At 28.6% G+C, this 27,226-nt stretch overlaps 1 protein-coding gene across 7 annotated transcripts in view; it reads left to right on the top strand.

Annotated features, from left to right (window-relative positions):
- The window catches only part of LOC107164943 (uncharacterized), a 201,504-nt gene that overhangs the window by 84,082 nt on the left and 90,196 nt on the right, over positions 1–27,226 (top strand). For 5 of the 7 annotated variants that reach the window (XR_016190374.1, XM_089220179.1, XM_089220177.1 and 2 more), the window contains one exon: positions 5,441–5,464. The exons of the other annotated variants lie outside the window; for them this stretch is intronic. The gene's annotated coding sequence lies outside the window, so the exon portion shown is untranslated. The remainder of the gene's footprint in view (positions 1–5,440; positions 5,465–27,226) is intronic. 7 annotated transcript variants of the gene reach the window in all.

The following is a 27,226-nucleotide window of genomic DNA, read 5'->3' as shown; positions in this document are numbered from 1 at the left end:
AATAAAATATTTGTTTCAAAATAAAATATATGACAATATTTAAATATAATATATCCTAGACTGACAAATCATCTCCGTTCAGAATCGTTTTTCGTATACAATTATACCCATCATTACATTCAAGTCTAACCTACCCTAGTCAGAGGTCGACCCCACCACTTAATGTACAGCAGAGCGATACCCACTTTCCCGCTTTTTCTAATATAAATCGGTACCTATATGACCATTGACCATATATTTTATGTTGTTTTCTGTCGTACTTTTATCGATATCGAATGCCATGGTAGAGTCATTATCTGATCGATATTGGCACGACAATCAGGTCACCAATTAAAAAAGTATCGACTAAACATCGATGGTGGAAATTTTAAAAAACGTATGAAAAATTACATTCCTATAAATGTACACACTTATGTACATATATCACAGCTGCTTTATTCAGCCAGCAAAATGTCTCGCGTCGTCTATTAAAAAAAAACTTACTGTAGACCACAGCAGATGAACAGAATAGCTGTACTCTAGCTATACCGACACTCGCCACACTTCGTTCGCCGAAGTGCCAACAATATTTTTGTGCTGTGTATCATATTTATTATACGTACAGCATCTTTGATTTTGCGTCGCGTTTTCCACGAAGTCTCCAAAATTAATCGCCCACTAAACTTGAAACGTTTTTGTTCGTTTAATTCGAGGCAATTATATGACAACGCGAGTAAATGATGTGAAAGCCTCTAGAATCGTTCAATCGTGCTACCCGGAATTCTCGACGACGATGACTTTATTATAATATCGTCTCGCTAAAAACCGTCGTCGGTGCACAAGTCGCGTCTACATATAATAATATATTATTATTTATAATACCGTCGGTAGACCAGCGTGGCTTATACTTTCTTTTTGGGGACCACGTTACATAATAATAATAGTAATATAATAATATCAAACCCTCACCGACCGACGTCCTTCCCTTTCACCACCCCGTATCGTACATGGTGGTCTGGGCACACCCGCCTTACCATCGTCGTCGTCGACTTTTTCGTAGCGGAGCGTTTCCGCTCCTTTCAGACCCGCGGGATATTAGATATCACGACGTTATGACGTGACGTGACTGACACCTCTTTGGGGAGTCTTTATTACTAAACTTCATAATATATATCCGGCTCCAACACGCAGCCGCCACACGTTCGAGCGAATGAGCCTATATATATTATTATTATTATTAATATTATTATTTCACGATAGCATATCATTTATCACACGTCAAGTCTTCTCCGGACGGTCTCGACTGGTGGACAATAAATGCTTTGACGTTTGATAGTATGTCTGTGTGTTAGTTGTATAAATACTGTTATGATATTTACTGTTTAAATAAATATGTATAGACATTGGTAGATACATTATTTTCATAATTACTATATAATTATTTGTAGATGTATAATGATACTGATAGTGTTTATTCGTCAGTACACCTCTAACACGATCGATCGATATATTTTATAAATGGTCGGACCGAGAGGTCTAACGGTTTTCACGAAAATTCACCCCTCATACATCACTCTTCATCATTATTTCGAACTATATTATACTTCCAAGTTCCAACCGACGTGCTATTTACTCGTTTCAATGATAGAAGTTTTTATGGAGTAATAAATAATATTACCTTATACCTATAATACACAATGTTTAGGAGCTAAACATTGTAGTTCTAGATTATTGGTGGTTGTAGTTGTAGATGGTAAATACATGTCGTTTAGGTAATTTAATTTTACAAAATGATTATTGAACGTCTTTAATTATGACTTGATTTCTACGCAGAGAGAACACATCGATCAATTTTTACATAATACATACATAATACATATTTTACTAAAAAAATAAACAAAATCGATGAAAATATACTGTTCTATTATTGTGTTAAAATGGCTCAAACACTTAAACAAACATTGAACCCATTACCAAACAGTTGCATAATTATTGTTTTTTTTTGTTTAATAATAATGCTGATGTCAAGAAAACGGAAATTAATAATATATATAGCCAAGTTGTTCTACAATGTTATAATATACAAGTTTGTGGTTACTATTGTACACCGACGAAATTACAATCCTCGGTTTGAACTTAGATTGAATATTGAGAGGTGCCCAAGCAACGGGCCCATAAATAAACCCCAGCACGTGTACAGTATGTTATATTATTACTCAAACACTAATACACACTATATCACACAAATTATCATAATGATATATAACATATACATTCACTGCTGTCGTCTGTCGGTATTAATTACATACACTAAACTGCAATTTTGACACTAAGGAATTTCGTATTTGTAATACTCCAGAGATATAGTTTTCATCATGATTACATTAAATATTGAACATGTTTAACTGTGAAATTCGATCTACCCAATGCACGGTATCTGCGCATTATTATCTCCGCGTGTGTTCGTATAAATTAAAGAAACACGATATTTACTTCACATATTATTTTCCTTTACGCACAATAATATTTGCTATTTCTATATTTAATTCCGGATATAAGTAATTTATATTTTCCAAAAACCAATTTCTGACGGTTTCAATAACTTTTTTGTCACTCGCATAAAACTCTAAAGTCGTAATGCAATGCAGGTACATCGAAAAGAAAAAATAATATTTTTCATAAAATAATAGCTTTGCAGGGAATAGTTCTCTGTTCAACAATGCAACATTGTGTTTGTAATAAATAATAAATATTGTGTTCAATAAATAATATTACTTTTTTAGTAATGGTATTATTACTTTTTAAAATTTTTACGTGGTTTTGGATTTTAAAAGGAAATGTTCGTTATACACGAACGCTAACTTTTTTAACATTGCGTGAAAATTAAAAGACAGTGCATACTACATACATGGCATTTCCAATACATAAATTGATTTGTTTATATTATTATTGATTTAGTGAATAATTGCATTAAAGAGATATTTTTTAAGTAATTAACAGTTTCATATTTAGTAGTTAATGTATAATTTGATTATTATACGTTTAAATATATTTTATGTCTGTTATACAACAAATCTATGTTTTTTGACATCTATGTATTATTTTAACTATCATAAAAATATAATTTAATTAAGTTATGGAACATTTTACAACTTTAAGTACAAGGCAGTATATGTGTATACACATCACACATTGCACACAGAGGATACTTAATGTTCTACTAGTTTGATATTTCAACTATTCGACCACCATCTAAAGGGTTTGTTTCCGCTGTGTTTAGAATTAGGTACTGCAGAATTACGAAATATCTATAATAATTGTGGAACTTAGTCAAATATAATTTGATCTACGATTGGGTACTGTAAAATCAATATTATAACTGAGTACTTGTTGAAATGTTTTTAAATAAATTTTGAAAGCTATACGACAAATTAAAAGTTTAAAATGATTTATACATAAGTTGGTAAGAGTAGGTACCTAAATATATTACCATATTTTAATACAGTTAGTATTATATAAAAGCTTTATAAAATAAAAAATCATTTTTATAAAACTATTGGCTGGCAATTATATTATTACTTATTCTTGAATGAATAAAATTACTCTTACCGGGTTTTTAATGCAATTATTTAAAATTAAATCATGAATCAAGTCGTCAAGTCAATTTTCCAATCCTACTTGTATAAATAAATGTATGATGAATTCGTACAAATCAATTGAATTAAAACCTTAAGCTCTTTTTTAGATGATAAAAATACTGCTACAACGTGTATTATTCATAAGTAAACGTGGTATACTCACATTTAGTGAGAAAAGGATCAAAGTACAGCATAATACTAGAAACCTTTATTTAAATTTTACACTGAAATAATGAAATTTGTACATACTTGATCGTAGATACTACTTCGATTTTTTAGCTACCTAGTTGTTAAGTGTTTCACTTTACTTTGAATTCGGCATTATAAACATTAATGTTGGTGATATTATACTTTTATAAATCCAAACACTCCATTGGTTCCCAAACTCGTGCAAAATAATTCCAAAGGTGTAAATTATTTTGAAATATATAATTATAAAATTTTCAATTTCACTCTAAAAAAGTAAAATAATGTATAATTTATCATGACACTATTACATCTTAACATTACTTTAGGACTAAACATAAATATATAATAAATAATGATATATAATTTCTAATTAAAATTCTGTACTTTTATTTTAAAAATTTAAATTCAATAAATGATTATTGATTACTCAGGCTCCTGCTCTCTGTATCCTTATCGTGAAATCGTTGACTGACAGTAGTTGGGTTTATACCTTGTATTTTTGACTTTTGTCTAAAATTATTAATACTCTATAAAGAGGCTCGAATATTATCAGTGTGATTATATCAATTTTCTTGTTCATCCTAGCTACCTTCACTATTTCCATTACTTTTCAATTCCCATTATACAACATGTTGTATAAAAAATAATCCTTTGTATAGAATAATAATGCTAGTAAACGAAGACCCATTACTCATTCAATTTATTACTAGGTGATTATTATTATTACTACTAAACGTATTTATAATATAACTATTATTTTATTATTTCAATGTAATTTTGTTAATTTATGTTTAACAAACTTTTTAAGTTTCTAAATATAGCGTCTTTTTTAGTTTAATATATTTTGAATTGTGTTCAACCAATAAATATATTTATCGTACCTAATGATAAAATACGTGATTTTCAAAAATATAAATGATACAATTTGATGATGACTAAGTAATTAAAATGTAGTTTTTAAGAAGTAAATTCCTAATAAAAATCATATTATAATTTATATTAAATGGTTAAGCTATTAGTGATTTGATGGAAATCTGAATGGAAAAAGACCTAGATAGAATTCAATCGAGAGGTATTGTAGAAACGGCATTAGACTTAAATGGTCTGTTTCAAGCCTAAGAAGAAAAAATGAGTGATTTGGAGTATACAGTATATACGAATGTGTTACGACTTTCAAAGTAATGTTTTTAACATTGTGTGCATGTGTACCAGTTTATTTTTTTTCTTACACGATATACAAAATACAATTTGTATTTCACTATAGTTATAAATTTATTACCATTAGGCCAACAACTTTAAAAATCTGTTCATTTATATAAATGTTTGAAAAAATGTTAAAACTCAATATACAAGTAATGATTAGATTTATAATTTTGATTTTGGAAGGTTTAAAAAGTTTAAGTTTCACTATAGGTACTTATGTTTCCTAAAGATAAAATAAAAATGTACCATGTGTGGTGTATCTCTGAGTAAATACTCTATCACAATATAGGTGAAAACTAATAATTTCTTTTGTTATTGAACTGAAAGTAAAAAATAATAATAATAAGACATGATTATATGAGATTTCGTGAGTTTGATCAGTTGGACTTTGAGGGTACATTAATAAAGTATATCTTGTTTTTTTTTTTCAGAACAAGCCGACAAAAGCAATTTCAGTGAGTCAATATTTATTTTTGAAACGTTTTTATTATTATTTTATGATGTAATATGAAATTTCTATAACGCACACTATAATGGGTAAGAAGTAAAGTTATTTTTCTAAAATATAGAAAACATTTATAAAACTAATACTGTATTCTTAAATGTATAAAGTATTAAATTTGTATATATGCTTATAACCTTTTTTTTTATTAGTATCGAGAACCGGAGGGGGCATCGCCCGTTTCCGCCAAAAAACCGGTTCCCTGATTTAGGCATAGCCCTTTTCCGCCAAAAACGAAAAAGGTATAATTCCAATTTCCGCCAAAATTTATTTTTGTGAAAAGACGTTTCCGTCAATTTGGGAACCATGTACAAATATTATATATTCTTATCATATAAAAATATTTTTATTATTATAAATTATTATGCAAGTAGATAATAATAATACATTATATTTAACTATTTTAAATTATAATACAAGTATAGGTCAAATTTAGTCTCAATAGAGTTTTGATAAAACATATCGTTATTTTTAAATAATTAAAAATAACACAAAAATATTAACGAATTCCATTTTAAAAATCGTATTAACTGTTGTTAAACTGATGACGAACAGAACAGATACTGAATTAAAATATAAGAATTTAACATTAGTCAGATAATTATTGGGTGCGAATTATAAATAAACTATGATACAGTGTATACTTAATTCCGTATCGACGATTATCAACAATTATCGGCAGAAAAGGGCTATGGCGGAAACGGCCAGTATTATTTTGGTGGAAACAGGTAACTCCCGTTTATTGATAATAATTAATAACCAATTACACATTTACGTAGCTGCGACGGGCCAATCTCCCGTTCGACATCTATTACAATAGGTAGTTATGTACAATAATACTCGAAAGCTTGCCTCCTACTACATTTTTAAGAAACTTAACTACGCAATCATTAGTTCGGTGAATTCGAAGGTCTTTATGCGGCCTGACAACGTCGTTCTTCATCCTCCTTTGCAATAAGGATGTTTTCCACCATTCGATAAAAAAGTTTGAAAACTTCCTCCGCTTGTTTAAGAACCACGTGCTTCTCAGTTGGATCCGGCGGCAGAGTCTCAAACACTGAACCACAGATCATGTCGGGCACGTCGATGGTGCTCGGACCATGACCTAGTTAAGAGGTTAGTGCTTCCCGGAATCGTTCCCAGTAGACACACTGGAATAACGTGTGCTCAGCGGTGTCCGAGTAATGTGTACACTGCCAGCAACGTGGACTGGTGGGTGGCCCTACCCATACGATGGAGGTACCACTGGAAACGACCATGGCCCCTGAGTGTCTATATCATGTGGAACGTCAGAGGCACCCATAGGACGATCCTTCCTAGTCATCTCCCCAATTCAGGGATGACGCAACGCGTCCATGCCGCTTTCGAGCTTGCTAGCCATCTAGCCTGCCAGGCACCGATCGTAGCGTTTCACGCCTCGCGTTTCGCGGTTGCTTTGGAAGGCAGTTGTTCACCGGGCTCCAATACGGTGCGCAGTCGAGACCTGATACTGCGTCTCTCTAATCTGAGTAGATCGGCGGATGGCATACAGGCCAGAACCAAAGCGGTCCTGATCAAACCTGGTCCAACCGGATCACCCTCATGGTGGCGTCCTCTGTAGACGGATCAAGATCGCTCTGGTTCTGGTGACATCTGTGATGGCGGATATCCAGACAGGAGCTGCGTACAACAGCTGACTTTCTACAACAGACGCTAGCAGCCTCTTCTTCCATTGAACCGGTCTGCCTATGTTCAGCATAAGCCTGGACAGAGTAGCGGCTGAGTAGGCTGCATTCGTTACGACAGTATTCGCGTGGGCTGCAAAAGTCAGACGCTTATCTAGAATGACCCCGAGTCCGCCGAGGTACCTGATCTCATTTCGCAATGGGATCAGGTGGCTGTTGATCGTCAGTCGGGGTGAGAAAAACGCCCGTTTCCGTGCCAGGATCACCGCTTCACTCTTCTGATGAGCCAACTCCAAGCCCCTGCTCCACATCTAGTCGTCGATGGCCATCAGTGTGGGATTGATCGCGTCTCCAAGTAGCTGTCCGGTCACGGCCATTCCCACGACTGCGAGATCGTCCGTGAAGCCGACCAACTGCACTCACTCCGGGTGGCGTGTCCGTCATCAGGAGGGAATCATAAGTGACGTTCCACAAGAATTGGCCAAGAACAGAACCCTGCGGCACTCCGCAGGTCACTGGCCTCTCCGTCATCTCTCCGTTAGTCAGCAGCGTTCTATCGGTCAGCCAAGACCGGAGTATCTCCACTAGATACTCCGGGATGTTGATGCGCCTCTAGGCTGCGTCAATTACAGGCCACCTCAAGGACTTGAAGGCATTCCTGACGTCCAATATCACCATAACGCAGAGGCTCTTCTTTCTCCGGGTGGTGGCTGCATGTGCGACGTTGCCGAGTACCTTGCCAATTACAGACTCCGTGCTGATTCCCTTCCTGAAGCCAAACTGGTTCAGGGCTCTTCTCCCCCGTGCTTGTCCAGATGATCCTCGAGCCTTTGGAGAAGGAGCCTCTCGGGCAACTTGCCTGGGGTGTCCAGCATGTAGATCGGCCTATAGCTCGACAGTGCGTCCAGAGGTTTGTCTGGGCCCTTACGGAGCAGCACCAGTCGTGCCCTCTTCCAACATGGTGCAAACGTCAGCGCGTCGAGACTGTCATTGAAAACGCTGAGGACTGCACCGGGCTGAGTGGACGTGGTGGCCCTGAGGATCTCGTTGAAATCACAGAAGGTCCGGCCTAATTCCCGGTGCGAGCCTCTCGATTGCTCTACTAAGTTCTTCCGGCTTGAATCTTGGAATGATTCTGGTAAACTCTAGCATGTTCATCACCGGGTCAAATGCCTAGAAGATGTTGGTACCGCTGGAGAAGGAGTCAAGCCCCAATCTGTGACGCGGGCTTTCGGGAACAGGGAGTCGGCAACGATGGCTTCCCTGCCCGTGGAGTCTGTGGCTGGGTTGCGGGAGCCTGGTTTCTTCATTACCAGTTTATATGGTCTGCCCCAGGAGTCGGTGTCGATCTGAGCGCAAGATCAGCCCAGGTTTTCTCTTCGCCTCTCGAATGGCTATACGAAGCTTTCTTTTTGCAGCGATGTAGGAGCAACTCACCTCCCGGACGCCAAGCTAGCCGACGCGTCTGAGGCAGGCTTGGTAGCGCCTGCAGAGTGCCAGGGATTGCCACCGCAGCTCAACGAATTCCTCTAACCACCAGTACATTTGTCATCTGCCCCGAGGACCCGTTTTTTTTCTTGGGCATGAATGCCAAGCAGGAAAGCGTCAAGCGATTTTGCCAAGGACAGGGCTTTCTGGCTTTCTCAGCGCATGCGGCTCCGACTGTGGCTCCTAGGCGCGTGTTGTTAATATGACCAAGCAGAGCGTCAACGTCCAAATTCTCCACGGACCAGCCGGGGTAGACATCGGCGGGGAGTTTGGCTCGAAACTTAAGCCTCAATTGACGTTCTAGGCATTGAAGTCACCGGCCAGGATTATCGAGGCATTTCCCCTAACGTGGATCACCGCTTCGAGGTCGTCCAGGAAGAGTCCGTACTCCGGCAGTGCGGCCCCAGGTCTGAAATAACAGCTTAAAATGGTCAGCTCACGGAAAGACAGCCAAGCAAACCCGTTGCCGGAGCCTCGGCCATCGTGGCTAAGTGCTGTGTAACGCCTTGATTGGTAGCTGGCTCAGACACAATGAGGATGTCCACCCCGATCTCGTCTACCGTATGGCATACTACGCGGTCAATCGAGCGTGATCGAGCCGCGCGCGTAATTACACACATAAAAAGCGCGAACACGTGTATATATATATTATATATATACATTTATAAGCTTTTATCTTAATTTATTGTGAAATTAAAACTAGAACTAATTCCAAAGTTTGTGAAACAATCGACCACTGCAATATAAACACGAACAAAATTAATTCTAATACACGATAACGATAGTTTTAATAATGTTTGACAGCAAAACGTTTATGCCCAAATATATTTGCAACTTAAACGTCACTATAGTTCATTGGCAACGGTTATTATAGAAGCATTACAATAAACATGAAACATTTAATGAGAATATAAAACAATCAATAAAGTTTTTATTATGATTGCATTTTTTTGCTTTTAAGTAAATACAACTAAACGAATTACAGTTTATAATATACTAGCTATATTAGCCGACCTGAGTTAAACTTAATTCATATTTTTATAGTTTTCCGTTTTGCTTCAATTTAAATATACAATAAATAATACATACACAATTACAATAACTAATTTTATGATTTTCCACTTCTACATTTTTGACATACTTTTGATGTAACACGAGACAAATTCAACAAATGCTTAAGAAAACGCCAGTGCAATATTAGTTTTCTTTCTTAAACTAACGCACAACATAGATATAAGGCTTTCACTTAAAATCATTTTTATAATTTTTGAATCATCTTAAAGTATTAATATTTTTAAGGGTATGACATATCGGTTTTATATTTTACTATTTTTTGAACTTGTATTCAACTTTAAAAACAAAATGAAAAATTGTAAATTTAATTTTTGAGTAAATCCTTTCGATATAGATACTTAGACAAATAGATATGTTATGCTTTCAAAACTATTATACTCTATCATTTTTATAATGTGTGCTTTTATTCTAAAATTACTCAAAAACATAAAAAAAAATATTCTGAGTGATTACGTTTTGTCTACATTATGCGTGGATCAAAGGGATAAAACAAACAGTGCACTGATGTGTCCTTGAAAATTGACGTAAGTCCAACATCGATAATATTGGTATTTGTCTCTATAATGTTTTGACAACAAAAATATATCCAGAATTATAAGAAACTAAATCATGATTGCAAATCATAGAATTAGTCGTTGTAATTTAAACTAACCTAACACAATAAATTGTATTCATTTAAGTGTTTGATTTTGAGATTTTTTTTATGCCATATTTCAACTAATTACAATAGTACAATAGTAACATAACATAATATGTAACGAATGGCAACCATTTAAATAAGCATACAAATATTGCATTAGTGTGGGTCAAATAAAATTCTATGGGGACTTAAAAAAATAAGCTATAAACATCCTCAAAGTCTCGAGAGATCTATTGTAATAACTTTTTGGAAAACAATTTATTTATTTGAGTCTATAGAAATAAAAGAAATATTTTTTTGTACTCGTATGTATTGTATATAGATTAAACAATAGTGTAATATTATATATTATAATATATTATATTTCATTATAAAATATAAAAAGAATTCAAAATATAATAAATAAATATTGTGGAATGTTAATATTATTCTTGGCTATAAATAGAAAATAAAGAAAAAGGAGTTTTATAGTAGAGGTAAGGCTTAATAATAAAAATACGATTTAACTAACTTGAATACCAACACATTGATGAACCAAAATTGCCTATACACTGCTCCAGCCAATAAATATAAATAGCATGTCAAAAATAGTAACACTAGGTCCTGTTGTATTATAGAATAAAAATGCTACTTCGTCAACCACAGATGATATCGTGTGAGTGTGGAGTGGGTGACTAAATTATTCAATGATGGTCTGAAAAACTGTCATTGAACTCATTCTTTATGGGTAGGTACTACAAATAAAAAATAATTTTTTCCAACATTACGATGAGAAACTCGGAGAATATTCATAATTTTTTCCAGAAATGGTCAATTACTTTGATATTGCGTATTAAGTACAGTATATTCATTCAATAAACAGTATACATATATAAATACAGAAATGGTTAGGTTAATATTTTTGACTGTCAATATAATCATATAATAATCATAAGCCAATGACTGTGGACCATGAACAAAATACTGTGTTATATTCAAAATTGTTCGCGATACCTGCGGTGATGTAAAACAATATTGTATTGCCCCTCTACACTTATTAATTATATCACAAAATTCTTATAAGTCAACTTTATTTTTACATAATTTTACGTCTATTCTCTATTTAATAAAAACTCACGCTGCTTTATTGATATGTAATAACATTGATTACTTCTGATTATATACTCAAAGATACGCAATTCACAGTTTTCTATTTTTCAAAACAAATCAATAAACATCGATAATGGAACATATTACTTTCTGGCTTTTTAAACAATAACTATTTTGATAAAATAACACGCGTCGTATAAGTGCTTACGAACGTAATCCAAGTGATTGTGACTATAATAATAATGTAGTGCATGCATGCGTGCACCACAACACACCACTCCACAAAAACTATATATTTTCAAACATTTTGTCTTCATTTCTCGATTATTTGTCGCACGAATGTTCCGTATAAGCTGGTATAAGGTTATTTTTATTTTTCTGAAGAGGAAGACGATAAACGACTGCAGAATGTAAAATATTTCTATGTTATGTGCATTTTGCTCGCATTAGATGTCAGCAATTTCATTGTCTCAATTAGGAAATACGAATATTATACATAATCTATATACGTATACATACAACCAAATCGAAAGTTACGAACTTAAACTTAAACAAAATTCCTCGGTTAATGAATATTATTATGGCAGTTAATATTAACAAAGTACGTAGTTAATATTATAATATATATACGATATTGTTATGTACGCACTGAAGAAACGTTTACACACGATTTCTTCAATGTTACATGTGTGTAAAAGTCCGGTTGAATATACATTTTAACGAGCATTCGAAACACTGCACATGTACGAACATAATTATTTGTATGTTTAAAGGCGATAAAGTGATTTTTTCCCAACCCAATTAATTTATGTTTAGTATATTATACTTTTTTAGTTTTAAAAAATGAATGTCGTATTATAAGGACAGTTGGAATAACTATAGCCACATGGCTAGATCTGCTTACTAGCTACTACACTATATAATTGTTTCATACTTTTCTCATATAATTAGAATTTGGAACACATAATGCAAAAATCACAGTGTAATATTTACCAGTTCACTCCTCTCAAGAAAAAAAACGTTGAATAATTTTAACAATATTATAAAGCATCAAAATGCATTGTATACAAATCTAAATTTTAATGAAAGTATTCTTTTTCAAATACACGAATTAAAAAATTATTATGAATACCTAGCCATTAAAATAAAATACTGATAAATATTGTTTATATTTTAATATTGTATATCCAATATTATTGTATATTATAGAAACACGAAAAAACACAAAAGTTGACAGAGAGAATGAGTGTCTTCCGTTAAAAAAAAAATCACCTAGCTTATACACCTTATAGGTTTACTATGTATATATTATACGAAACATACTTTATTATACTCTCCTGGTATAAAATATCGTTGAGGAAAAGGGAAGGGAAGGACCTTCTTCCCTCTGTACTCATCTCCCTGGAAGGCAGCGTGGCATTTTGAGCACATTATATATCATATATACCTACGTCCTACATGTATACAAAGTAAATCACCAATCATGCTTACCAGACTTTTTCCTTTGATAACAAATTTTGATTTTAGAAAGTTTTAAGTATACTAGGGACCATAATATTTTCAATAATTTATATTTTTATGCCATTTGAGGAATGTTCTTTGGTGATACAAACTTCTTATTCAAAATAACGACCAACTTTTTTGCTGTAAATCCAGATTATGTTAAATGATGAATATGATTAAATTTCAAAATCAAAATTTGAACAAGTTTTAGCGGTTAAGTTATTATATTATAATGTATACACTAAAGGTTATAAGGTCTTTAAGAAATATGCGTTGTTTTTTTTTTAATAATATTTACAATCTATGCTACAAGTCATAATAAGCAAATTTTAACACATACATAACAATTTTTACAACCTGAACACATGAGGAGGGAGGCCATCCAATGATACCCAACGTTATTTAAGAAATATACCTTATATATATTTGTACGCAAATATAAAATAGATATGATATTGAATCTTGTACTTATGATAACACTATACAAGGCTAATTTAATAATTTTTAAAAATTATGAAATGTTAATAGATTCATATTTATTACCTGCCAAAACATTAAAAACATCATAGACACTACATTTTTTAACCAATTATTTTTAACCTATTATTCTTAGATAACAAAGTTAAATATTCCAAAAAAAAAAAACTATAAATCGAGGTTCCTTTTAGACACATAACAATTTTTAGAAGTTGAATAAATTCGTTATACAATTAAAAAATGGTGCTGAACATGTTCTTAGCGAATCACTCTGTATATTATGTGTGTTTATAAATGAAATTATAATATATGATATGATATTCCAAAAGTACCAGGCCTAGGTCGGTCGTAAATAGGGGGAAGGGGAAGGGAGTGAGAGCACTTTTAACAGGGAATAGGGATAATACAAAAGAACAAAACCCGGCGACGACCAAACTCCTTTTCTTCCGCATACACCACGTACGGTGTTAAAAACTCGCGTCAGTATACAACGCATATAATATATATATATATTAATATGTGTGCGTGTGTGTAATACACGCGTCCAACCACGAGCGCAAGATAGGCACATTTGGCCTTCATCTTCATATCCGCGTTGTGCAACCAACATCCGAGTTCCCTCGTCCGGATCCGTGATAATGTAACCGCACGCATTATTGTTGTGCATTTGTTGACATACGGCGGGCCTGAAGGAGACTAAAAAAACAAAAAACTTGTTAACCGACGAAAATGTTCTTCAAAATATAATTTTTCCTCAAAGTACTTTCATAGTACATTTTACGTTTTACGTTTTCGTGGTACAACAACTATATCCCTTAGCTCCATTATTATTATTATTATTATTATTGCAATTTAATAATAATGGTGAACTGACGCGATAATATTATAATAACAACGACCGTCATCGCCATGATATAATACAGTCCACATTAAAGTGGATTTCTGACGAATACGATTTCAAAATGTATAATATAATATAATTATATCATAAGGTAAACTACTGATTTGTTCGACGTCAATCCTGGTGTAAGACTGCAGAAGAATCGAAAATTACCCTCGAAAATTACCATGGCACAAGTTACCGTTTCCAATGATCATATATATCAAATTTAGATAGTAAAAATACACTGCAGTAGGGGTATTTTTTAAAAGTATGAAAGAACAGATCCAAATACTTGTTTTAAAAATTATTTAAGTACAAATATAAATACTTTAAAATGCATTTATTGAATACATTCAAATAGTTTATAAAAATGTATTTACTTTTTACGTTTTAGATCAGCTGTTGAATCGAATTTTATTAGAATTTTCGTGTATTACATTAATAGCATTTTACACCGTATCATTTGGTCCAACTATAAATTATTCAAGTATTTTTTCTTTTTGGAGTTATATATATTTTTGGTTTAGTATAATTCACATTAAAAAAGTATTTATTATTATTCACAGATATTACATATTTTCAATATATTTTTGTTTAATTTATGCGTTTAAGTAAAAAATTATATATATATTTATATATACATATATAATTAATACTAACAAAAAAGAAAAAGTATTTTAAATTCTCTGTCTAAGTAATTTTTCAAAAATATTTGAGATATGTAGATACTAGATATGTATTTTATTACTTAAAAAGTATTCGTATACTTTAAATCAAGTACTTAACACAACTGAAAGTACATAATATATATGTATACAGGCCTAGTGCCATATTACTTTACCGTCATGCAAAATTTGGGCTCAAAACTCTGTATGTCATTTTAATTTAATAGAATGATGATACTTACGTCTATATAGTTTCCAAAACAATTTTCAAAAACCAACAAAATATATTTTGTCAAATTTTTTACTTAATCGACGGATATTACAATATCAGTATAATATTATATACCTGGTATAATACTTCCGAGTGAGGATATTTTAATCTATTTCTCATCATCCTTCATAATAAATACAAATTAAGAAAACAAAACTCTGCAGTCTTCTTATAGCGTATTAGTTATATGAATGGCTTACGTCGACGCATTCGACATTTAGATTAATTATTATATTATCCCGATACAGATTTTATGTATACAATATACATTTAAACGTTTTCGTATACACAGTAAATCACACAATCATGATATATAATAATATTTACAGTGATTTTGTTTCAATTTTTCCATACATGATTTTACTTATAAACAATAATATTTTCATGTCCATATTACATTATTATGGAAATTCGATCATGTATAAATGGTAAAATTTTAAATTTATTGATAATAATGTACATTTGATTGAGATTATTTTGAATATTGTGTCCCATCACCAATCTAAATTTATCTTAAATAAGACAAGTAGATACGGTGAAGCATGATTTTTTAAATGCGCGATATAACTGAATTTATGGCAAAACTGATGTCATATTATTGAGATAAAAAAATAAATATATTTCTAGTATCAATAAAAGAAAATTAAACATCAACTGGACTTTATCTTCCACGGACATTTTTAAATGGCCAAGACATTTTTTGTATATATAAATCATATAGAAAATAAAAGTGGTATAGGTACATTGCACGTTTTCTTACTCAGCTTGTTTATTTGCTATTATTATCTGCGTGTTATTTATGTTGTGTATAAGTTTGATATTGTTTACGCACGTACGAAATCTTTTTGAAAAATAAATGCCATAGTTGCTAAATAACATAAAATGTAAAAAGTTTAATTTATTCAACGTAAAGTAAAACATGAATTATGCATAAAATGACTAATGATTTTACTCATTTCGAATTTTTTTTTAAAGTCCCTCGTCATAATCTAAATTTTTTTCGATTTTTATATAGAAATATTTAAGAACATATCGTGCTAATTAATCGTTAATTAACCTTACTATCTATTTTTTTTTCTTATCGTTATCTTGTTATAAAAGTCAAAAATAAAAATTGTAAATATTATCCCTAGATATAGATAGCCGACTGTTGGCTAGGAATGTCTTATAAAAAAAAAAAAAACATATTGTGCATTATTCATAATAATGGTGTCAAATTAGTATATAATATTTTTTCATTGTTTTTCTTAAGTTTAAGGTATAAATAATTATAAAAATAATATTTACATGGAAATGATATCAATGTGTTTGAAGACGGTCTTTTTTCAAGCTTTTTGAACTTTCCACAGTCAAACATATTTTGTGACTGATTTGCAATAATTTACAAAGTTAGCTTATAAATATTCAACCATAAAAATTTTTCTTGATCATACAATATTTTAAATTCATTGTAGAGATTCCAAAATTTTAATGAAACTGTAAGATATTCCAAACATGAAATATGTAAAATTGATCTGTAAAAAATTCCTATAAAAAAAACTGAGTATGAAATTTAATACTAAAATAAAGAATTGTTCAACTTTAATCATTTATATTGACGATAACATTATTTTCTAATAGTATTTTTTTAAATGTATATATAAACTTACATATTGAATGAATCATTAGTAAAAAAACTGTGAAGGCACTTCCCCATATATTATAAAAAGAAAGCAAATTTTACACACAAATAAAAAGTATTTATATACTTCCATGATAAACTAGAGTATAATAAAAAGTTAATAACCTATTTATTCCATATTAGGAAAATTTTTATTTTCAAAAAACGAAAAGGGTAAAGCGTTAAAGATATACTTTTATTGAATAATCAAGATAAATAATGTATGCTGACTTGATATATTTAATTTCCTTAAATATTCAAGAAATGAATTTCAAAAATACCCAATAAAAATATAAATAAACTTTACAAATCGGTACAAAATTAAAATACAAAATACGTAATACGTTTAAAATAAAATATTAATATTACACCAAAAATTTAGAAGAAAATACGATTATACCTTTAATGAAACTTGGAAAAATAAAAATACCATGAACAAATGTATTAATCATCTTTATTAGAAAATATGTGAAACATTATAAGAACAAGTAATCTCTCTCGAATTCATTCTGGAGAAAAAAATTTAATATATAAAGAAATTCTATGAAAAGTCGTATGATAAGCTTCATAGAAAAAATTAAGTTTTGCGAACTAACAATCACGTGTAAAGATTTTTTTTATAGAAAAATAATTTTTTAGTCAAATTTTTGATGATTAAGCTGACGTTAAGCTATTTAAGTATATTAGTATAGAAAATTGTAATATTATCGAATTTATTTTAGTTAAAAAAAATAAAAAATGGAAAAAAATATGTCTCTTTGAACGTTTTAAAAAATATAAATTTCAAAATCAGTAAAAAAACAGGCACAATTTTGCAAGCCTGGGCAAGTTGATGATAATTTTTAACCGAGTTAAGTTAATGGAAAACATTTTAAAAAGTTTAAAGTTAATAGTTAACCTAATTCTTTTATTTAACTCAGTTAAGTTAAGTCATTTTTTTTTTATATAATATATCTATATAAATAATAAAAATCATAAATATTATTGACCGCAGGAAATAGTCAATAGCTTTTCTATACATGGGTATTGAATTAATAGAATTATGTAGTAGGTATGAAAAAAATACAAAATTGAAAATTCCGAAACAAATACAATCTTTTGATTTATAAATACACTAATACAGACAAGTATTATACATTTTTTTGAAATTATTAAATACAAATAACATGGTATTTAAGAATGTACTATTGAATAAGTTTCAGGAAACTAAAAGTCTAAAACTATTAGAGAATATAGCCAACTTTATACTTCATTATATTTATTATTTTATTATTTATAAATTAACTTAACTCGAATTTAATTAAAAGTAACTCATTATTTATTAAGTTTATATCAATTAAAATAAATTAAGTTAAAAATTAAATTTTAAAAAGTTAAGTTAAAAGTTAAAATTAACTTAACTTTTAACTTTTTAACGCTTTATGCCCAGGCTTGCAACTTTGTAAAGATATTCATATTATACTATATAGATAGTCCAAATTTTGAGAAAAATTAAAATAAAGATTAAAAATAACGATTTTTCCTGTAATAACAACTTTGGCTATTTTTGTAGCTCATGCATCATCTCCGTTCACTATATTTTTCGTATGAAATGATTTATAATTAAATTAAATTGAACACATCTAATCAATGAAGAGGCAGCTTCACTCGAAACCTATAATAAATACATTAAAGCAGCTTCCATTTTTTTTTTAGATTCTGAACGAAGTGATGAATGTATTGATTGTGTGTGTTTTTTTTGTTTTTGTGTCTGTATACAGCACAATTAGTCGAAATAATGCTTCGATTTCAAACTTTGGGGGTTGTTTCCGATGTAGAATTGAAGATACTTGGTGCGTTATACAGGTCAAAAGTAAACATTTTCCAACAGTTTTCAAAAAAATCGAGAAAAACAAAAAAAAAAATGACAGAAAAACTGGATTTTTTACGCAAAACCAGTTTTCGACCAAATTGATTTTTTAATACGGTTGTAATTCAAAAACTAATCACTGTAAATACTTGAAATTTTCACCAAATGTTTATGTTAGTGTTATATATATACAGAGTTTAATTTTCAAGAAGTTTTGACTTTTTTTGAGATATTTATAGACCACTGAAATTTTCGATTTTTTTGGGAATTTTTTTTTGAAGTGACGGTAAAAAAATGTTGGACGACCAAAAAAACTTGAAAATTTAATACAAGGTTCCTTATAAGTTGTTCTTATTGTAGCTAAAAAAACATTAAAAATTGTTAGTCACAATTTTTTTTTATAAGCGTTTATAGGTAGTTCAAATTTTTACGAAATATGTCGAAAACGCGAAAATTTGCAAGTAATTTTGAAGTTTAAAAATCATAAATTTTTTTGTGCTTATAACTAAAGATTAAAAATACAACACTAAGTTTTCCATAAGTTTTACTTCAAGTAGCTATAGAGAAAACTCGAAGCATCATTATAGGAAAAATTTTAAGTGCGTTTGAATTTTATATTTTTACGAAATAGCAATTTATCCTCAAACGATTTTAAATATTTGTTATTATTCAAAAAGTATAAGTCGTAGATACTTGAAAAGTGTTGATAAAATTTTTTTGGCCATATCAAAATACTTGAAAATTTAATACAAAGCTCCTCATAAGTTATTCATATAGTGATTAAAAAATTACAAAAATACATAGGCACGATTTTTTTTTTATTAGCATTTGAAGTTCAAATTTTGACTACATACATAAAAATTACGGCAATGTTCAAATTATCTTAGATCGAAATTCATAAAAGTTTTCTTTTTAATTCTAAGATTTGAGAATTTAATACAAGGCTCATAATATATTTTTACAATAGCAGTTGAAAAATAAAAGAAATATATAGTCAATTTTTTTTTTACATGCATTCAAAGTTTAATTTTGACAACATACGTAAAAATCACGAAAATTCGTAAATTATTTTATCCTAGAAATTCATAAAAAATTTTCCTTTTATACCTAAGATTTGAAAATTTAAAACAAGGCTTCTAAAATATTTTTACAATAGCAGTTGAAAAATAAATGAAATGTATCACATTTTTTTTTTACAAGCATTTAAATTTAAATTTTGACAACATACGTAAAAATCACGAAAATTCGCAAATTATTATAAGCTAGAAATTCATAAAAAAATTTCTTTTTAAATCTAAGATTTGAAAATTTAATACAAGATTCCTTACAAATTTTTCAATCTTTATCACAAAAAAAATGTCAACCGGAAATCCAAATTAAATTTTTATTAGCATTTGAATTTCAAATTTTGACAGAAATTCGTCAAAACCATGAATATTTGCAAATTATTTTGTAATTCAAAATTCATAATTATGTTTGTATTTATATCTAAGGTTATAAAATTTAACACCAAGTTTTCCATAAGTTTTGCTTTAAATAGGTATAGAGAAAATTTGAAGCGTCATTATAGGAAAAATGTTTTGAGCGTTTGAGTTTAAATTTTTATGAAATCGCGTAATGATAACGATTTATCCTCAAACGAGTCAAACGAATTAAATATTATTTGTTATACTTCAAAAATTATAAGTCGTATATACTTGAAAATTTCACCAGATATTTAGATCGGAAATTGAAAAATTGAAAATTTGTTCAATAATTGTACCACATATTATAAATTTATAACACATATATATTAGACGAGATGATTATATTGTGATTACGAAATGTTTTCAAGGATATTAGAGAAGAATTTGTTTGAAAATTTAATACAAAGTTCCTCATAAGTTATTCTTATAGTGATTAGAAAATTATAAGAATACATAGGCACAATTTTTTTTTAAAGCGTTTATAGTTAAATTTTTTACGAAATCTGTCGAAAATGCAAAAATTTGCAAGTAATTTTGAAGCTGAAAAATCATAAAAATTTTTGTGTTTATAACTAAGGATTAAGAATACAACACTAAGTTTTCCGTAAGTTTTCCTTCAAGTAGCTATAGTGAAATCTCGAAGCGTCATTATAGGAAAAATTTGAGGTGCGTTTGAATTTTAAATTTTTACGAAATAGCGTTACGATAACGATTTATCCTGAAACGATTTTAAATATTTGTTATTATTCAAAAAGTACAAGTCGTAGATACATGAAAATTTTATTAGTTATTTAGATTGGCATTTTCTTTGCATGATTAAATTTTAAAAATATTTTGACTTTTTTTGAGATATTAATAGACAACTGAAATTTTTAATTTTTCTGAAAAATTTTTTTGAAGGGTTGATAAAATTTTTTCGGCTCTATCAAAATACTTGAAAATTGATTACAAAGTTCCTTATAAGTTATTCTTATAGTAATTAAAAAATTTTAAAAATACATAGGCACAATTTTTTTTTATTAGCATTTGAAGTTCAAATATTGACTAAATACGTAAAAATTACGAAAATTCGCAAATTATTTTAAGCTAGAAATTTATACAAAATGTTCTTTTTAAATCAAAGATTTGAAAATTTTTAATCATCTATAATATATATCCTAGATTTACAAATCATCTCCGTTCAGAATCGTTTTTCGTATATAATGATACCTATCATTGCATTTAAATCTAACCTACCCTAGTCAGAAGTCCACCCCACCACCTAATGTACAACAGAGCGACATCCACTTACCTGTTTTTTTATGAATAATAATACTACCTAAATTGTATAAGTGACCGTGTATGATGATTATTAACAAATAACAATTACTTAATGAAATTAATAATATTTGAATAATTTAAATCGTTAAATCGTATTATTGTTGCATTAACAATAACATATATAGGTATACAAAAAGCAAAACAAATAATAAATCATTTAATTAATATTAACTTATTGTGAAACATTGAAAACAAATGTCATCATTCGTCTGATAATAAAATGTAAGCCAATGACCTTCACAACATTAAAGGTCACGATAGATGACCACGATAACAGTAAAATTCTAAAATAATTGGCTAAATATGTGTATTATATAAATGAATAATTGATCAATTTTTTTCAAGATTTACTACATAGAATCCTTTAAGTGTTAATAATTGATATTTGTTACAAATATAAATAAATTTAATACTCTCATAATCTATATTTAATGTCTACATAAAAAAAAAATTCAGGATGTTTGTCTAAAAACAGATAAAAGACTTAAGGTTTATTGACACTGGCTACAGTAATTGGTAAGCTAAAAATATTACTGTAACAAGATAATTATGCAATGAAATCATAACTTATCATAAGAACATTTTAAAACGATTAATGTCGTAAATGCATCATTCATCATACGCCTACTTTACAAACATAAATTATTTTTTCACTTTGTTTAATTTTAGAAATTTTGAGAAGACAACTTTGTTTCATTCTTTCCCGTGATTTACGGATCAAGTTTTAGGTATAAAAATCGTAATCGAAACTTTAATTTTTTACCACCAAAGGCTCTGAAAACTGAACATAACGTAAAACTTTTTATGATTTATAATTGATCATGGTGGTTTTAGATAATTTAAACCATCTCATTCTCCAACTCAATCAGATATAATATACTAATATAATAATTATGGTACTATGTATGATGAGTTATTAAAAATTCAATTTAAAAAGTCAGTTTTAATAATCAATAGTATACTGAAATGTAAAAAAAAAACCGTTCCCATTAAAACTTGATTGAAAATCCAATGTTTTAAATTATTTAAAATATTCATAGAAACATTAAAAAATACTCAAATTTAAATTATTAATCCGATTTGCATGTCTTTGTTTTAAATAATTGGTGATGAAGTTTTATAGATCTCTTGTATTTATAATATTAAAATCACAAGAAAAAACCTGAACAATGTGAATGTATCATTAGCTGAAATGTTTTTTTTGTTTTTTTAGTGGTTTTATATCACTCGTTAGGCCCCACTAATCCTATCATGCAGTCCAATTTTACTCCAATTGTCAATTGTATATATGAAATCATGAGGGAATCAAAAATGTACCTCTCTAATTTTTGAGAATATCTGTGACCAAATATTAGTTCAAAAACTTGATTCATACCTCACTCCACTCAACGTCTAAATTATGTATTAATTTGTAAAATTAAACAGCATTATCTACTAATAGAGTATGTTCTTCAAATTTCTAGTGAGATTCAGTAAAAATTTCGATTCTGTAAGCAATTATTATAGGTACCAAACAACAGTTTATACTCGTAATTTATAAACGTATTTACTTCCCATTTATCGTCTAGAAAAGTTTTATTTAAAAGAATATAATTTTAATACAATCATACTTTTTCATTTAGTTTTCTACCCCACCCTTTAATACTCTAACCAAGTTTAAAAGAAAATATTTGTTTTAGCTGCTTAAGGATGGAAAAGACCAACAAAAAAGTATATTATTTAATAAAATACTATAAAATAAGTAAGCTCTTTTTTACACTATTCTCGAAAAGAAAAACACTAATCTATACGGTTCTCTTACCTTCGTCTAGAATTTGCTATAATTAAATATTTTTGTTTACATTTCATAAACGCATACTGAATATAATAATATAATACTCATAAATAATTACAATGAAAACGAGTTTATAAATGTATAAATATAAAAATATTTGTAGTTGTGAAACTCAATAATATTTTCATTATCGTTAAAACATATTTTAACATTTAACCAAATATAGAACTCCAAATCTCCATCCACCTCGCTAAATCACTAAACCCCGAACCAACCAACGTCTTCAGAATGATACAATTTTTAATAGAAACGCAACTTATTAACCAATCGTTATTGTAGGTATATAACAATGTATAACACGTCCTGTTTACCAATAATTCTATTATATGTTTCCTTTTTCTTTTTTTCTTTTTACTATTTAATATCATGTAAATAATTTTGAATATTGTTAAAATTTATTATTACGTCCAATGGCCACAGATGTCGCGGATAGTTTGTTTAATAAAATATATATATATATATATATATATATATATATATATATATTTTCATAACTAGGATTTTTCCGAATAAAAATAAATATAAGTGTATAATATATAAGCTCAATATTGTTTTTAAACTATAATGTTGTGTTTGTTGTAACTTATAATAATTATTAATTAACAATAACCACTAAATATGTTTCTATACGATAAAATAAAATACTCAAAAACACAATATTTCAATTAAACGGCTTTAGGTCATTTTTGGTTAGCTATCGATTATTTAACAATTCACAACAATACATGATGGAAGGTAATCAATCATTGAAGAAAAAAAGATCGAGCATAATAATTCACTTAAAGAAAAGTTTAAGGAAATTTGTGTACTTAATTATATAACTTAAATAGGTAACGTTTTTTGTGTAAGTATCCATAAAATAAAGTTTATAACCTATAAATATTTTGTAATATTTTATAGTTTCTGTATTATACATTTTGTTAAAAATTCATTATCACGAACATCATTATCTCTAAATAATGTCAATATTTAATTATAACCTATTAGAATAATTATTATGTTATAGTTTCAATAGGAATTGTGTATTAATAGTTTACACAAACTATAATTATAACGACTATAACCTGTGATAATAATAATTACTTATGTCAGTAAAACATTATTTTATATTAAATCATATAGATATTTTTATAGTTTGAGAAAATTGCATTTTCACCAAAAGCTTATTCTAATTATTAATTTGTTATCAAAATAATTACATTTGGTAGCAATGAGCTCAACAAATTGTTTAACTTTAATGTTATATAGTATTGGTTTCTGACCAAATCTAACTTTAGTGATTAAACTATTGATTCGCTTTTGTCTTGTTTCAAAAAATAGTAGTTTAGTTTATTATTGAATATAAAATTATATCAAAATAACTTACTTGCAGTCAACAGTCAAATATTAACAAACATTATACAAATCCCCTGAACAATTATGCTTGGCATATTTAAATTTAATAATGAAATAATAAAAGTCATTCGTATTTTATGAGACCGTAAATTATTTTTGCTCGAATTTTTTATTTTCATTACGCTTACGGTATATTGTCTTTTTTAATTTCTCAGTTAGGATTTTAATATTTTTAATATTTATTTATACCTATAGGTACGGATTTAATTTTTATTGTACCTACTTAATTATTATTCGTACATAAATAATGGTAATCTATTGTCATTTTTAATTAATTTAAACATTAAAGTTGCTACTGATTTTATTTTAAATAAGAATTAAATTCAAATTAGGTAGCTCAGGTTATTTTTGTTTTGTTTTTTTATTTTTATTTTTTATTTTGAAAAGAACATTTAGATGCTTTCATTAATATTAATGTACAAACAATGCATGCATCTAATAGAAATACTTCCATATTAGTTAACGTATTAATATTTGTATGAAAAAAAGATAATAACTAGCTCGATTTATGGCATTTGAGCTCTATAGTTTGATCTCGCAATAATTAAACTCAATCGATTAATTAATACTTCGTTTTGCTGCTTAACTCGAATTTGCATCATCTAAATATTAAAAAATGCTTTATAATAAAAAATAGTAATGTTATAGTGGTTTTGTTACAAATTATATTTATTTATGTTAACTAAGTCAGACTATTATTTACCTGTGCTTCATAAAAGAAATAATATAAATCATGTTATATTATCTAAATTACTGGTTACCATAACAATGCATTGCATTTTTATTAAAGTTTAAATATTGAAATATTGAAATCTCAATAGAGAAAAAAAATTAAAACATATTAAATTGCCAATATATAATGAAGGTATATTATTTATTTTAATTGTAATTTGACTATTAACTCTTATTAAGGGTACAAAGAATGTTTAAAACTTTAATATGGACCATTCATAGTTGATATATATTTTAAACAAACAGCCAGCTGGTACTTTTCAACTTTAATGAGATCTTTCATTTCGCTACACGAATTCGTAAAAGATTAATACAACAAAAAAGTGGTGTTTATTAGAGTACAATAAATAGTATGGGATTTTTGTTTTTAAAACTATTCATCATGACATTGATATTTTATTATAATAAGTAAACATGTGCCTATCTATAATACGCATATAGCATAAAGTATATATAACATATAACTATATCTACCATCTGAAAATTGACTTCGATAAAATATCATATTCTCTAAATTCTATTATAAATTAAAATAGTAATATGTATTTCACTTCATTGACAAACACTATCATTTAACCAAAAATTTACAGTAAGAAAGTAAAGTAAGAATTTACATCTGAAAGCTCTTTTGAATTAAAAATGAACAATGTCACTAATGGCCAAACGAAAAATAACGTTTGTTGATAATATTACAAATACGTTTACTTCTCATGCGAATTGAGGAATGATATCTATACAACGTTTACAAATGTTCACAATTTATTAAAATATGCATAATTACAAAATAAATTGGATTTTATTAATACTTAAAATAAAATTGCATTAATTCAAGCTCTATAAACTCTAAAGGATTTTTTTACACTATATTATTTACATCTTTTATGGTTGTGTTTCCATCGATTATTGTACATTGCAATTATTTGTTATAACTTTATTATGGATTTAACAATAATTTATTATTAATAACTATAAATTTGTGAATATTATTTTAACTATGAAATGTCCGTATTAATTTGTCAGAAACTCTCAAGGAATAACGATTAAATAAATATTATCAATTATTATAAGATATAAAATCGTTTTACGACATTACAATAACTCCATGATAAATCGATCATTTATACAAAAATTTAAAAGTATGTATTTATAAACAGAATAATGAGTATAGCATATATTACGTAATATTTTCACAAGATTGATCTTGACATTGGTAAAATAATTTTCCTGACACTTGTATCATGATCATAAGCCAAAAGTTGTTTAGGTTAAACAATCAAATTCAATAAAATTATACACAAAACCCGAATAGCACACTTAATACTTTGAGAAAATTTTTCAATTAAATAGATTTGTTTAAATATAAAAGTTTAATTTTATCGATTTAATGAAAAAAATAAAAGATACAAGTATACAATAAAGGATTTTTTTCATTAAATTTTAACATTTGTACTTACTTTACTAATTTTTTTTGAACAATGGCTTAAAGAAATAATTCTTTAAAATTTTTGTTTACTTCAACGATTTTTTCCCTCAATGTTAGAAATCTACCTACTCATTTTTTACATTTCCCTTTATACCTTACATATTATGCCTTTGTCGTGTACATTAAATCATATTTATCTTTATTTCAAATTTCATTTCTTTTTCTCATTTACAAATATTGTAAAATCATGATCATATTGTTGCTAACGTTATTTTCGGAATT

Source organism: Diuraphis noxia, unplaced genomic scaffold (assembly GCF_037042655.1).
Source record: "Diuraphis noxia isolate RWA-SAM2 unplaced genomic scaffold, SU_Dnox_SAM2 contig0002, whole genome shotgun sequence".
NCBI classification, from domain to species: domain Eukaryota; kingdom Metazoa; phylum Arthropoda; class Insecta; order Hemiptera; family Aphididae; genus Diuraphis; species Diuraphis noxia.
This window is presented reverse-complemented; position numbering and strand designations above follow the sequence as displayed.